General features: G+C 34.7%; 1 protein-coding gene across 4 annotated transcripts in view; it reads right to left on the bottom strand.

Moving 5' to 3' along the window:
* Positions 1–15,655, bottom strand: part of GPM6A (glycoprotein M6A) — a 325,059-nt gene that overhangs the window by 150,291 nt on the left and 159,113 nt on the right. The window lies entirely within an intron of this gene.

The following is a 15,655-nucleotide window of genomic DNA, read 5'->3' as shown; positions in this document are numbered from 1 at the left end:
CATGAAAGGAGGAAAACCACTGGGGGAAAAAGGAATCTATTGATGTCTTTGTAATTTATTGTTATGATTTTATCCCACTAAACTGCTGATTTCAAATGGGACTCTCTTGAAAGAGAATTTTTAAAGGGTCCTTATTGAGGAATGAGTAGGGTGATAAAAAGAAGGAAGGAATTCTAGATAAGGAAAAACAGGGTAGCAATTTATAATGGAAATCTGCAGTCTGATTTGGAATTCGAACCACAATGCTGCAGTCTGGCAATAAATTAGCATTTGTACTTCAACCTATTGAGTGACAAGACACAATCAGAGTTTCAATACTTCACAAGAGGTATACAAGGAAATAAACAGTGTCTCTTTCAAGGCAACACAAACCTTTACTAGGGTATAAAGGAAGGAAGACTTACGCATTCCTGTCTCAAATAAGCAAGCATAGAGGAAAGGCTCAAACACACACACACACACACACACACACACACACACACACACACCACAAACATACACATACACAACTACAACTGTGAAAAATATTAATTCACATCCTCATTATCCACAGCATAAGTTTCTTGCATAATAGCAAATAGTTCACATACATTCTGTAAAGTACGTCATTAACATGTTGCACACCACCCTCTAAATCATTTCAAAAGCAAGTATTTAGAGGAAAGACAAGTGTGCATTCCATTTGATCATAAATGAATGTTCAATTTTCCTGTTTCCATTATCACTTGCTATTGCTTTTTTTAACCCAAAGATAATGATGATTCCAATTTATTTCAATAGCTCAAAACCTCTCTCTGAATGTGTGTGTGTGTGTGTGTGTGTGTGTGTGTGTGTGTGTGGTATGTATTCAAGTGCTTTTGAGAGAATTGCTTGCTTAGGGAACAGATTGAGAGAGAAACCATAAGGGAAATCAAAAGAGCCCAATCATAGCAGTCTCTCTGCTTCAATTCATCCCTAGGCTGACATAACCTGGCATACAGTCAAAACAGAAGGAGCATCACTTCTCATTTATATTCTTTATTCACATTATATCACAGAAATCGTTAGTGAAACAAATTATTAATAGTACTACCCATGAAAATAACAACATTTCCTGAAATGTTTATAATACTTTATAATCTATAAAATATATTCACATGCACTCTCCCATTTGTAAGGCAAATGGGGAAAGCATTGTTTCCCAAACTATATGTTAGGGGAAAATTGACACTTAAGGACACCAAGGGATAGGGCTAGTAAATGACTATGAGTGCCTTCAGCGTTCAAAAATCATCTTCAGTTCTTTGCTTTCTTTTTCACTGTACAAGTAAAGCAAAAGAGAGGGAAACTATAGAGAAAAGAAAAAATTAAAATTATTTCCTGGATAAGATGAAGGGAAAGTATTTTTTTTCTTCCAGAAAATGCAACAAAACAATACATTCCTGTAATCATCAACTTTTTCCACTAGAAGAGACATTTTTTTCCCACTCAACAATTGTTTCTAAAAATAGACAATAGACACTTATAGCAACTTTGTAAATATACAAAGATCTACCTCCACTTCAGTCTAATGGACTCCTGCCAAACAGTTGAAGAAAAACACAGGCACATATAACATTCTAGCAAAACTCAACTGCTGGTAAGCCAAGACTCATCTTTTGTCTTATTGTGGTAAAATATATGTAAAACTTTATCGTTTTAATTATTTAAGTCTATAGTTTTGTGGTAATAAGTACATTCCCATTGTTATACAGTCATCTCTACCATCCATTTCCAGAACTTTCTTATCTTTCTAAACTGAGATACTGTACCTACTACACAGTAGCTCTCCATTTTCCCTTCTCCTAAAGGACAGCAGTTGAAGTATTGTGGTTGAATGCTTGTTGACTTTAGGATTATTTTCTAAAGATCTGTTCTCATTTGAAGTAAAAATATTTAGAATATCCAAGTATGTGAAATGAACTAGAAAAAGAAAAATGACTGATCTTAGGGTCCATTAACTATGAATTCCACATACACTGTTATGAACCTTAATTGCTGGCAAAGATGATCCCTCTGTATCTCCATTACCCACAACAAGTCGAGAAGGCCATGGTGCCTCAACTAATATTCTTTTCATTATACACATTACATTTGCTTCATTCTACTCTTAGTCATGTATTCAAAATGCATGATTATAAGTTCACTACATAGTTAAAAAGCTATGATCACAAATGTCAAGTGATATTTCCCTTTCAAATATCACCTAAGCAATATTTATAATATGTATCATTTTTTATGTGTAAGCTAGAAGACATATTTGTCATTTAAGTCCCTCTCACTTTTCTTATTTAAGTTAGAGAGAACTCTTTCTTTAATGGTCCATCTTATCTTGTGGATAAACATACTATGTGAACTGAGTAAATATCTAGTCGTTCTTCTATTACATAGGGCAGTTATCTTTGTGATTCAAAATTCAAAACATAGTCAAGTAAACAGAGTTACAGATTAAACAAGAAATTGGTCATTCCAAGTTCAGCATCAACTGTAAAACATGAGAAAAAAATGTTCATGGTTTCTGAGTCAGAGAACAAAGCGGACATGTGGGAAATATGATTATGTGAATCAAGTATAGTGTACAGAACTAACAGATATAAACACTGCTTAGAAACTGTATTTTTGCTGATAGAGAAAGGGGAGAGACAGAGGAGAGAGTCAGAGACAGAGACAGATGCAGTATCATCTCAAGAATAAAATGTCTTGGTTGGTTTTTCCCACATTTTGACAAAGAAAAAGGCCACACTGCTGCTTTACACTCTAGGGTCAACAATTGACTTCCGTAATTTTTTTTAAAAAAAACCAAAAGCACCACCAAGGGTAGAAAGTATATTTTACATATATATGTAAAATGTAAAATATACACATAAAATTAAAATGACACTCTTTAGAGTTATGTAATTATTCAAAACAGTCAATTCACAGAATGGTCATGGCATTCACAAGTCTTGCTATACTTGTCATTTTGTAACCTCCTCCTTTTTTTTTTTTTTGGTACTGAGATTGAACTAGGGGCACTTAACCACTGATCCACATCCCCAGCCCTTTTCTTTTTATCTTTTATTTTGAGACAGTGTCTGGATAGATTGCTTAGGGCCTCACTAAATTGCTAAGGCTGATTTCCAACCCGCGATCCTCCTGCCTCAGCCTCCAGAGATGCGGGGATTACAGGGGTGCACCACAGCCTACAGCCTTCCTTTCATTCTTAATTGAACAAATGTTTATTAAGCATTCCTACATAAAAAGGAACTTAAGTAGGTAAAAAGAGACAAATCTCTGATCTAATTATGCTTAGAACCTAGCATCACAAGACAGTCCCCAAATCATAATGCTAAATAACAAGTGCTACCTAATAAGTGTCACGCAAGCACAAGATGTTACAGGAAACTAAAACAGGAATATCTAACCTAATATTTAGTTTTGATAGTTTTGAAAGTTCCCTCATCTTCCAGAAGGTACAGTTTTATCTGACCTGATCAAAGCAGAAGACCTTTCACCTAAGAGAGATAAAAATAGCCAGGAAAGAATCTGGTAGAGCGCAGGTGAGAAAGGAAAGTTATCCTAGACTACTGAAACTGAACACACAAAGGCCCATAGGAGAGATATTCTTCTGACTACATGTAATGACTAACGCCTGGTGACAGGGGGTAAGCCCTCTCTTACTTAGTTTATTAGGCATCTTCTCCCCAAGGTTTTTAGTAGTCTATGAAGGAAAATCCAATTCTAATTCAAATTGTGGTCCCCAAATTTCCTGGAGTTAAATAAAGAAAGAGAAAGACCCTCCTCAGATTTAACATGAGTCCTACAAAGCTGGAGTCTAAAGGGGAGACCATGGGAAAACCATTAGTGTTTAATTCCAAGAAATTACCCTGGTCCTCTGTAGCATCCTGTGCTTATTTTATCCTTGGTCCCTCAAGCATTTCATACCAATACCTTTTCTCTCCAGTCTGTTAGTACCATATTTTCACAGTTAGCCAGGCATCCTGCCACAACAATGTCATAGCCTGTTTACACTTGGTCACTTATTTCCTGGTGTTCTTAGGATGACATTCAACCACCTAGAATGGACAGAAAGATGGGATACGACCTGGAGGAAACCCATCTTCTTCCAACCCCTACTGTTCTTCTTCCCTTACTAATTTCTCAAAAGTTTCAATTTGTTCCTTCTGCCTAAAGCACTTTTCCCTGTAGCCCCAGGTCACCAGATTGATTTATTCCTTAGATCTCAGCTGGGACATTATCCTCAGGTGAAACTTCCCTATCCCACAGAATAGGCCTCCTTTGGTACACAGAGCATATGTCATTACAGTGTGATATTCCAAAGTTTTCATTCTGCATATTTCTTCTACACAGCCTCCAGCCTCTAAGCCCCATTAGATCTATACTTCTACCTCCCACAACCCAAGGAAACAGTGAGCTTTCAAAAAAATATTTGTTGAATGCATGCATGAATGAATGAATGATAGATAAATAAATGAATGAATGAATTCAGTGGCTTAAAATATACCTTATCTTATGTTTAGCAGCTTCCACAAAACATTTTTAAGTGTTAACGTAACTTAGAGCAATTCCAGGAGAATATGTTATGTTCATATATAAGAAATGCCATGCCTTAAAAGTTGATGATAGAATGACAAAATTGTATTTCAAAGAGCAAACAGTGAAACAAAAAGGGAACAATGAAAATATTTGCCCTGTTTCCCATTAAAAGGGGAGCCTTATTGTCATAAGCACAGATAAAAGAAAGGAGAGATACAAAAATTCAAGGATGACTCTCCATAGACCAAAGTTGCCCTTTTAAAATAGGAAGAAGGAACCAGTTATAAGTGTTCATATCTTCATACAAGCTAAGAGTTGACACAAATATTAAAACTTCTAACTAGTTTCTAATATGCCTCTCTCCAAAATGATAGAAAACAAAAGTTTTTCTTGGGTAATCATGTTTTCTAGAAAACACTGCAGAAACCATCATAAGTAAAAACTAGGCTTCCAAGATGCAATGGGTAAGTAGCAGTAGCTTGTCTATTGCTCAAAATTCAAACATTAATTCAAATAGACCTAATAAAGAATGGCCCAAGATACTTCTTTAGGGTCTCAAAAATGCTAAATTGGACTCATCGAAAAGTAAACTATATAAGTCACTCAACTTGTTTGTATTCATTCAATGAATGACTACAGAATATGAGAAAATTTTATAGATGAGGAAATAGAAGCAGAAAGTATAAATATTTGTACAAATGAGGCTAGAATTCAAACTGAGGTATTCTAACTCCAAAGTCCATTCTTTGAACTTCCCCAGTCTACCAAACCAAGAACATTTAGTATGGGCTGACTTCCCTGTCATCAAGTCCTATTTCAACATAAATATTTGTATTCATCAAAAAACCACCACAACAAACCAGTGTGTGTAATCTACTGCCAGTTGCTATAAGGGACACAACAGCTGAAGAAATGATTCTCATATTTAAAGATCATACAATTTAAATATACTAATATACTAATTTTAAACATCAATAACTCAACAAAGAAAGGTGGTTTCAGATTAAAACCACTATAGGGAGTGGAAATAGAGAAAGTTATTTGGGATTTGGAATATGTTTTGGTAGAACTAGTTAAAAACACAGTTAGTATCCAAGTATTTCTGTAAAAATCCAGAGATTTTAATAGATGATTTTTTACTTTAAAACCCTACTCAATGAAACAATTTAGCAGCTAAAACATTATGAATAGTTCTTTTCTTATTTTCTTTTATCTTAAATTAAAATTAACTTTTCAGATGCAATATAAAACCTCAATAATAAACACCTGCATATCTACCAAATTGTGCACAAAATAAAATATAAAGGAATCCTATGCCTTCTTTAATTGTATTCCTCTCCTTTTCATCTCCTCCAATTTTGCCTCCTGCTAATCACTAAGAATTTGAGGATTTTTTGGGGGGAGGAACTGGGGGTTGAACTCAGGGACACATCCCTGGCCCTATTTTGTATTTTATATAAAGACAGGGTCTCACTGAGAAGCTTAGCACTTTGCTTTGCTGAGCCTGGCTTTGAACTCGAGATCCTCCTGCCCCAGCTTTCTGAACTGCTAGGAGAATTTGGGTTATTCTTATTCCTGTGTGTTTTCTTCAAAATTAAACACACACACACACACACACACACACACACACACACTCATACACACACTTTATTTTGTATTGTTTGTTTTTCAAGCTTTGATTGTATATGGATGGTATTATATTACAGGTTAAATATGCCCAATCTTAAAATCTCAAAACTGAAAATGCTCCAAAATCTGAAATTTTTAACAACTTGGTGCCACAAGTTAAAAATTCTACAGCAGACCTCAGGTCATAGGTCAAGTCTAAAGTCAAGAGCACTAAAACTATTATATAAAGTCACCTTTAGGCTATGTGGATAAGGTGCATATGAAACCTAAGTAAATTTAGGATTCAGACTTAAATCACATTCCCCAGATAACTCATTAAATGTTTGCAAATATTCTAACATCTAAACGTCCAATCTTGATCATTTCACACAAAGGATACTGAACTTGTTTATTTATCTTTCCACAACTTTTTCTCAAATTTTTGACGACATATGTGGATCTATTCTGTTAATGAACATTTGCTATGCTAATTTTGAAAATACTAAAAAATTTACCATAAATACTCTTATACATGTCTCCTTGTGCATATATAGAAGTATATATATATATATATATATATATATATATATATATATATAATACATGTGTACTCAAACGCGCACACACACACATATATATATATACATGTGTGTATGTATGTATATATATATATATATATATATACATACACACATACATACATATCCTGGTGTGGGATTGTTGAGTGGGAAATGATATTAGGTACATATTCAATATTATGAGATATGAAAATATATCAGAAACTCTTCAAAACCCTTGTGCCAATTTTAAACTTCCATATGAACTGTCTGGAAGTACTCTGCTCTATATCTTCAATGATATTTGAAAATTTATATAAAGTTTGCCAAAAATATTTAAATTCAAATGAAAACTATATATCTGCTTTAATAGATATTTCCTTCCGTATTCAAAAATTGAGAGCACTTTCAGGCTTACTGGCCTTGGGTTTTCCTCTTGTGAAAAGTGCTTATTCACATGCTATGCTCAAGTTCTCAATGTTGTTTGCTTTGGGTTCTATTCTACAGATGTTGTTAAGTTCTGAAGACTAATTCTTCAGCACATAAATGTATTACCAATATCTTTTTACAGTGTGGTTTGCATTTCACTCTCTTCATGGTAAGATACTAAATGGAGTTCTTATAACCAATTTTTCCTTGGTGACTTGTGTTTCTTTACATTTAAAAAGAAAATTCTCTTTCCAATCCATATACTTTTGTTTATTTTATCTATCTTACTGGCAATCTGGGATCACAAATGTGATGTTTAATTGAACACTATTTTTAAAAGGAATTCTTTGATGGTTTTACCATTGTGTGATGTTTGTAGTAGGTTTTGATATATGTATTTTATCTGTTTAAATAAGTTCTATTTCATATTGCAGAGAGCCACTTATCTTAAGCATGTTGCAAATTATTTCTATATAAAGATGATTGTATATATTATCTCCATTAACACATTAGAGAATTACATTTGTAGGTCTTCTGATGTTAAAATGTTTGCATTCCTGCTATAAACTCAATTTGGTTGTGGTAGGTAATTAATTTAATTTGTTTTTAATATTTTGAAAGATTTTTAATTGAAAATATTCTCCTTTTCCATCCAGTTTGTCTAAACATAAATAATGTATGGTGTTGTCTTGAGATGGGCTCTGGATATATTGTCCAGGCACGTCTCAAACTCCTGAGTTCAAGTAATCTTCCTGTCTCAGCCTCCCAAGTATCTGTGACTACAGGCACCCTGTACTGGGCCCAGTCATGGTATGTGTGTGTATGTGTATGTGTGTGGCTGAGAACTGAATCCAGGGCACTCTACCAGTGAGCTACATTTTTTCTTCTTTTTTTAACTTTTGTAAAATTCTGAAACAGGTTATCCCTAAATTGCCAAAGTTGGCCTCAACATTTAGAACCTCCTGCTTTAGTCTCCTAAGTCACTGAAATAATAAGCATGCACCACCATGCCTGGCAACTCTTCTTATTTAATTGTCCACTTTAGAAGAAAATCAGTTATAAAAATGTTCAAAAACAGAACTGGGGTTGTAGCTCAATGGTACTTGAGCACTTGCCTCACACATGTGAATAAATAAAATAAAGATATTGTGTCCATCTAAAACTAAAAATATTTTTAAAGTGTTCAAAATCAGAAATAGTATATAGCACTTAATAATCATGTAAATAATTCTTGTTAACAATGGAAAGTTATTTATGATAAAATGATAGAAGTATAAAACAAAATAGCATGATGAGCATACTCTTGCATTTTAGAATACTCATAAATATATGCATAGAACAACTCCAGACATATATTTGAAAATGTTAATGATTATCTCCAAATAGTGGGATTTGAGGTTTTTGTTCTTTGCATGCTTTCCATACTATTTAAATGGCTTACTACAATATTATAATTATCAGTTTATAAAACTAATCATAGTAACTTGCTTATAACTACTTGTGTACCTACTATGTTCTAGGTATGGAGCTAGCGATTTTTGTGATTTCTAACATTTGCAACATGTCTGAGGACAGCATTCTTTCGTGTGAGAAAACTTGAAGCTTTCAAAAGTTAAACAGCTTCTTAAGGCTACACAGCCAGTGAGTAAAGGGATTCAAATTTGAATTTTGGTCACTCTAATATTAAACTTACATCACACAAAAATAAGGTATTCAGTACTTAAATAACAGAATTATAAGACACTTAATGCAAGAATTTCTCCAGTTTTCGGGGGGAGTCAATATTGTTTACAACAATGGAAGATAGGATACAACTTACTTGAAGAATAAATGGTTTTGAGTTTTGTTTCATTCACTTGAATCAAAGTTCAACAATTTAGAAATCTCAGGTAAGACTAACCTTATATATCAGATTGCATTTTACCAATAACAGGCTTGTATAAATGAGAGGAAGAGAGAGCCAGAGAAAGAAAGAAGGAAAGAGGGCCCAAGAAAGGAAGTGGGCAGACACATGCTATGAAAAGATAGTAGCTTGTCATAATTTCTGAGTTTTCAAGTAGTGATTTTAAATCTCTTTCCTTGGCTCTTGCTGAAGATGCAGATGGTGAAAGATATTCTCTGAAAAAGCTGATTGCTCTACATGGTGCAAAGAGAACTGATGAGGAAAAATAAAATTCAAGTCTTCTTAGCTTTACCATAAGCATTTTACCCTTTCTGCTTATACATTAGATTGCAAGTCCTTTTGTGGATTAAAAAAAAAAAATAAATGTATTCTTACATTTCCAGAGATCATCCTAGGTAACCTAAAAATTCTTGTCTCCAAAAAGAGTACTGATAGACTGATAATTTTTCTCATTCTTCAAATTGCTTTCTAGTAACACAGCTGAATTAATGACTGAGGAAACAGAGAGCAATCGACTTCTCCTTTCTTTCTTCTGAAAGGAATGTGTGATTTTATGTACTGTTTTCCGTGTGTGTGTGTGTGTGTGTGTGTGTGTGTGTGTGTGAATTAGATGCCTGTCTTAGTCTGTTTTCTGTTGCTATAACAAAATACCTAAGGTTGGAACTTTATAAAGAAATAAAACTTATTTTGACTCTCAGCTTTGAAGGCTGAAAAATCTAAGCTCTGGAGGCAATATCTAGTGAGATCTTCAAGGAAGATGGCATTACATTGATGGGGGCCACAGTAGTAGCTACAAACAGTGCAAACAGACCAAATGCATGAGTAATCTCACTTTTTAAAAATTTCTAAAAATTTCTTTTGTTTTTAACTAATACAGTCCTATGAGACTTAACCCACTTAATCCCTTCTAAGAGTGGTAGCTCATTGACTTAATTACTTTTCACTACGCCCCACCTCTCTCTTAAAATTCTCACCACCTCTTAATACCATTAAATTGAGGACCATGCTTCCAGCCTATGGATTTTAGGGAGATAAATCATGTGCAAACTATACAATATCTGAGGACATTTGGGAGCCATGTTAGTTTTGAGCCAGAAGATTTTGATTGTGATCTAATAACCAAGTAGGGAAAGCAGGCCCAAGAGCTGACTGTGCTAGAAACATCCAGAAAACATTTTCTACATTTTCTGAAGCAAGTTTTATTGGCAATGAAATATAGCTGTTATGGTTTGAATCTGATATATACCCAAAAGCCCACGTGTTAGGCAATGCAGCAATGTCCAGAAGTTAATCAGTGCAATAATCCATTTAGATTGATAATATGAACAGACTACTGGGTGGTAACTGGAGGCAGGTGGGGCATGGCTGGGGAAGAAGGTCACTGGGGCATGGACTTGAGTTCTATCTCTTGCCCCCCCCACGCCCCACCCCTGTGCTTCCTGGTTACCAGGAACTGAGCAGTTTCCCTCTGCCACACCCTTCCACCATGATGTTCTGCTTTACTTTGGACCCAGGGCAATGGAGAGAGTTAACCATGGACTAAGACCTTTGAAACCATGAGCCCCAAATAAACTTTTCCTCCTCTAAGTTGTTCTTGTCCAGTATTTGGGTCATAGCAACAAAAAATTGATGCAACAGTTTATTTGGATAGATATTTGCACAGACTATAGCTCCAGGAAGAGCAAAGGACTGGATACTTCAAACAGCACAACTAATTTACATAATAATTTACATCCTAAAAGTTATTTTTGCCTTCATGTGCACACTGGTAGTTTCAAATCAACCCTGAAGAGCACCACTTGACTTCACCGTGTTCATACAACAGCCCTGCAATCCGTCAACCTACAACAATCCTTTCTGGTTTTCCAGCAGTAGGCTCAAGTCACCAATAAATATCCCACTGCAGTTGTCCTAGATAAAATGCAAAGCTGTTTTTAGCATTTAATATTGCAAATATTGAGACCGATGTGATTTATTCCTCCCTCTATTCCACAGCTTGAATTTCAATAGCATTTGTCTACAGTTTGTATGTGCCAGGTTTCATACATTTTTTCATTTTTAATATTTCAGCATGAATGCTATTCATTTCCCCTGCCTGTCACTGAGAGCAGCACACCATGAGCTGTCCTTGTTTCTCTCTCACAGTTCAAGAAGCCAGACTGAGGATACACTTACTGTGAAATGACCAGCTTTCTGTGTTTAGCCCTTTTTATGCAACAACAATTAACAAATATGTGAGGCATTCATATTCCAGTGCTAGGCATATATTTTTTCTTATTGATTAATTATAAACCCATGAGTGTTATTTCTATTCCCTAGGTGGTAAACATGAGATTTTTTTAAAAAATGATTTTTCAAGCTCCTTGACTATGAAGAAGCAAAATTTGAATACAAAATCTTCTCAAAACTTTTTTGTTTCTAGTACATTAAATGACTTGGTAAACAAAATGTAAACAAGGAGTTGAATTTAATTTTCTGAAAATTAGTGATTCGAATAAATTCTTAAGTGGTTCAGGAGGCTGAGACAGAAGGATCACAAGTTCAAGGCCAACCTTAGCAACTTAGCAAGGCCCTAAACAACTTAGTGAGATCCTGTCTTAAAATAAAAAAGGCTGAGGACAAACCTTAATAATTAAGTACCCCTGGGTTAAATATATAGCTCCAATAAAAAAAAAAAGTTACCTTAATTTAACATTCTTAACACTTGTCACTAAGTGAACATGATATTAATGCAAATTTCTAAGTACCTTTTAGGCATCTCTTTATGCCTTTTAAATTTAAAAAATAATTTTCTTAGAGAAAGGATGAAGGTTAGAATTGTATAAGTAAGGTTTCATATGTAAGTGTACGAGATTACTTTGGGCTATAGAAATTCTAACATCAAAAGTATATTTCATGAGAGTCAAAGTATCAAATAGAACCCATAATCATTCATGAAAAAAGAAAATGCAAGTTCACCAAAAGAATTCTGCAGAAGAGTACTCTTTTATTCATTAATTCCTCAACTATATGTGAGTGCCTATCATTGTCTACATTCAAATCTAAGTTCTGTGGCAAGTCAGAAAATATATACCAGCTCTCATATGTCTGCTCTCATGACATTTATTCACTAAAATTGGGACATACAGGGTCATAAATATAAAAAGACAATTTGGGGTTCTGGTATGTATAATACCAAAAATAAATCAAGATTATGCAAAGAGTGGGTGGGAACCTGAGGCCCTTTAATGTTACCCATAGACATAAAGTATGTCTAAAAACCTCTACATGAAATTGCCATCAATAGAATTTTATCATAAGACTATTTGTACAATATTTGTGGGAAGAAAAGCAAGACAATGAATGATGTGAGCCATCAGTCATTTGTGTTTTCTGTTCATATGTGAGATTCTGTAATTGTTTTGATATGTTGGACAATCTAACATTTGCAAGTTGAACATTCCTAAGTCAAGTTGAAAAGATCCTCAAAGTTTTACTTAATAGAAAAACAAAAAGCATGGTTTACTGCATTCAATTTCAAAAACCATTTGCCACCAACCTGTGTCCTGAGGCTTAGAAGACCATAAAACATTACTTAATGCAGAAATTCATTCCTCATTCTCCCTCTTTCTTAGTGTGTGCACAAGCAAGTGTGCGTGTGAATCCCATAATAGGGTGAGTCCCATATACCTGGGACACAAGTTTGTGTGACTCCAAAGCAGCCACATTCCTTTATAACACACTTACTTTTGAAATATATCTGTCAGATGGCCAGTCAGCATTTCTAAGTTGTCAATGTAGTAGTTTAAACATTATGTTTACTTTTGATTTTACATGTACTAAATGAGGTAAATATTGACATACATAAAACCAAGGACAGTACACAATACTGGGTGGTAAAGGTGGGTGGTAATAACTAGTCTTTTTTAATGGTTTTTTTTTTTTTTTTAGTTTTAGGTGGACACAATATCTTTATTTTATTTTTATGTGGTGCTGAGGATCGAACCCAGTACCTCACACACGCCAGGCGAGTGCGCTACCAGTTGAGCCACATCCCAAGCCCCATAACTAGTCTTCTTGATGGATTAACAGGATGACATGCTATGTATTAAGATGCACTTTTAACTCACTGTATAATTTTAGGCAAAAATGATCTTTCTCCATTTCCTCAGATAAAATAGAATTTATTAATACTTGTCCTGCTGAATTCCCAAAGTGATGTACCAAATGCCAAATACTGTGCTGTTTTATAGACACTGTCTCATCTTATCGCTCCAGTATTCTCATGAGGTAGGTATCAATTAGAACCATTTCACAGATGCAGGGGCTTCAGAAAAGCAAATTTTCCAGATGAACAAAGATGAAAAATGTCTTTGAAAAACATAACATGGTATATGAATACAGTGTAATTATAACCATTATTAAACAGGAAGAAGTGGATCGTGTGTATAAAGAATGTCATCAACTATAGGACCGCTAGCAAATGCCGATGGCAGCTCATTAGCCCATGCCACACAATTCAGAGCAATAACCCAAAACAATCAGGGCTTATTTTATGCCAGCCACAGTTTTTAGCATTTTTGTTCATACTTTCATTCACTCATTTTTCAAATACCCCATAAGGAACACGGTATTATTGTCCCCATTTTACCCATATGGAACAGGGACAGAAAGTACAAGCTAACTTGCCCCATATAACAGCCACTAAATGGCAGAGCTGGGATTAGAAGCAAGGCAGTTTGCTTTTTTAAGTCCAGACTCTTAATGATCACACTAAACTACCTCTGTGAATTAGGGTGAAAAGGAAACAATGTAGTCATTTATTCAATAAGTTTAGGGAACAAATGGATGGATTATTTTTTTCTCACATAGAAGGCTTTTGGCCATTTTCTAAGGTGCTGTTGGGCTAGCATGAGGTGCTAAAAGGAGCTTGGATCCAGCAGAATTCAAATGACAGCTTTGCCAATCCTGTGCATCCTCCATAACCTCTTTATGATTCTGTTTCTCAGTTATAAAAGAAGAAAAACATCTCACATTAAACAGGGGTTTAGTGAGAATGAGTGCATTCAGCACGAATCTTGGCACAGACATGGTTGACACTTGGTAAATTATTTGTTTCCTTTATCTGTCCTCCACTCTGGTGTCAGTTCAAATAATTTACTCTCCCACAAGCTGTTTAGGAAAAGACCTTTTTCTTGAAAGACCTCAGGTCAAAAATGTTAGGTCTTAAATCTACAGTATATTTTCCTGATTCATAAAGTAATCTGTTTTTGTATCTATAAATAGGATTTTTTTCTCCCTAAAACAGTATATATCAATTTCTCAGTGGTAAGTATATTTGATTTGATAGACTGGTAGAATGATCTGCTTTAGTAATTCCTTGTGTCAGCTTTAGACTCATGTATGTCATAGGTCTCCCCAGACAAATTTGATCACAAAGTAGAAATGTCTTGTAACTGTAGAAGAGAAAGCATGGTATTTACAGCCTGCAAATAAACCACATTGAAATATCTGAGAGTACCTGAGGTTCTCATATGGTAAATTTTGCTCAAGACTTAATAAGAGGGCATTTTTGGACATGTCATGTGTTTGAACTTGGGAATCTTCTGTGACCTCATTTTAAAACTTCATTTTAATTGTTACTGAAGCAGAAAAAACTAGGCAGACAAAAATCTCACTGTGTTGTTTCAAGACAATTGTTATTCTTTGCAGAATGGTTGTGCTATTTATGAACAAATTATCTGTTTTAAAGAGAGTTTTTCAGATTATAAAAGCTCTATAATCTCCCATGAAAAGAATTTTTTTAAATTAAAGTTAACAAAATGAGCTTATTTGCTACCAAAAATTTGTACTTTTTTTGACCTGGTTACATTTCCAAATCCCAAATTTGTCAATGAGTCTTTGAAATTTACTAAGCTAAAAGCAATAGCAAATACAGTAATTACAAAAAGAATGGCAGAACTCACAGACCCTATGAATTATCAAAATGAATTAGGAGTTTTAAGAAACCACTTTAAAGGGTTCATGAATAGTCAGTATTTGTAAGGTAAATTTCAATCACAGATACTCCTTGACTTACAGTGAGATAATATCCAAAGGAACTCACTGTAAGCTGAAAGCACAGTAATCCAAAAAATGGTATTGATGCACTGATCCTACTGAACATCACAGCTTAACAACACAGTATGAGGTAGCATATCATCATTTCCCTTCCTGATCACAAGACTAACAGATTGGCACCCCACTGTTGCTGTCCATCATCATGAGAATGTCTTACTACATATTATTAGCCTGGGTAAAGATCAAAATTTAAAATTCAAAAGCTGGGCACTGATGGCTCATGCCTGTAATGCCAGAGGCTGAGGCAGGAGGACTGCAAATTCGAAGCCAACCTCAACAACTCAGCAAGGCCTTAAGCAACTTAGTGAGACCCTGTCTTAAAATAAGAAATAAAAAGGGCTGGGGTTGTGGCTCAGTGGTTAAGTGCTCCTGGGTTTTATCCACTCCCCCCCAACACACACACACACACACACACACACACACACACACACAAAATTTCAAACTATGGTTTCTGCTGAATGTGTACATCTTTACACCATAATTTATTCAAAAAAAGTCATAAATG

This window comes from Spermophilus citellus (genome assembly GCF_964194105.1).
Source record: "Spermophilus citellus genome assembly, chromosome: 16".
Lineage (NCBI taxonomy): Eukaryota > Metazoa > Chordata > Mammalia > Rodentia > Sciuridae > Spermophilus > Spermophilus citellus.
This window is presented reverse-complemented; position numbering and strand designations above follow the sequence as displayed.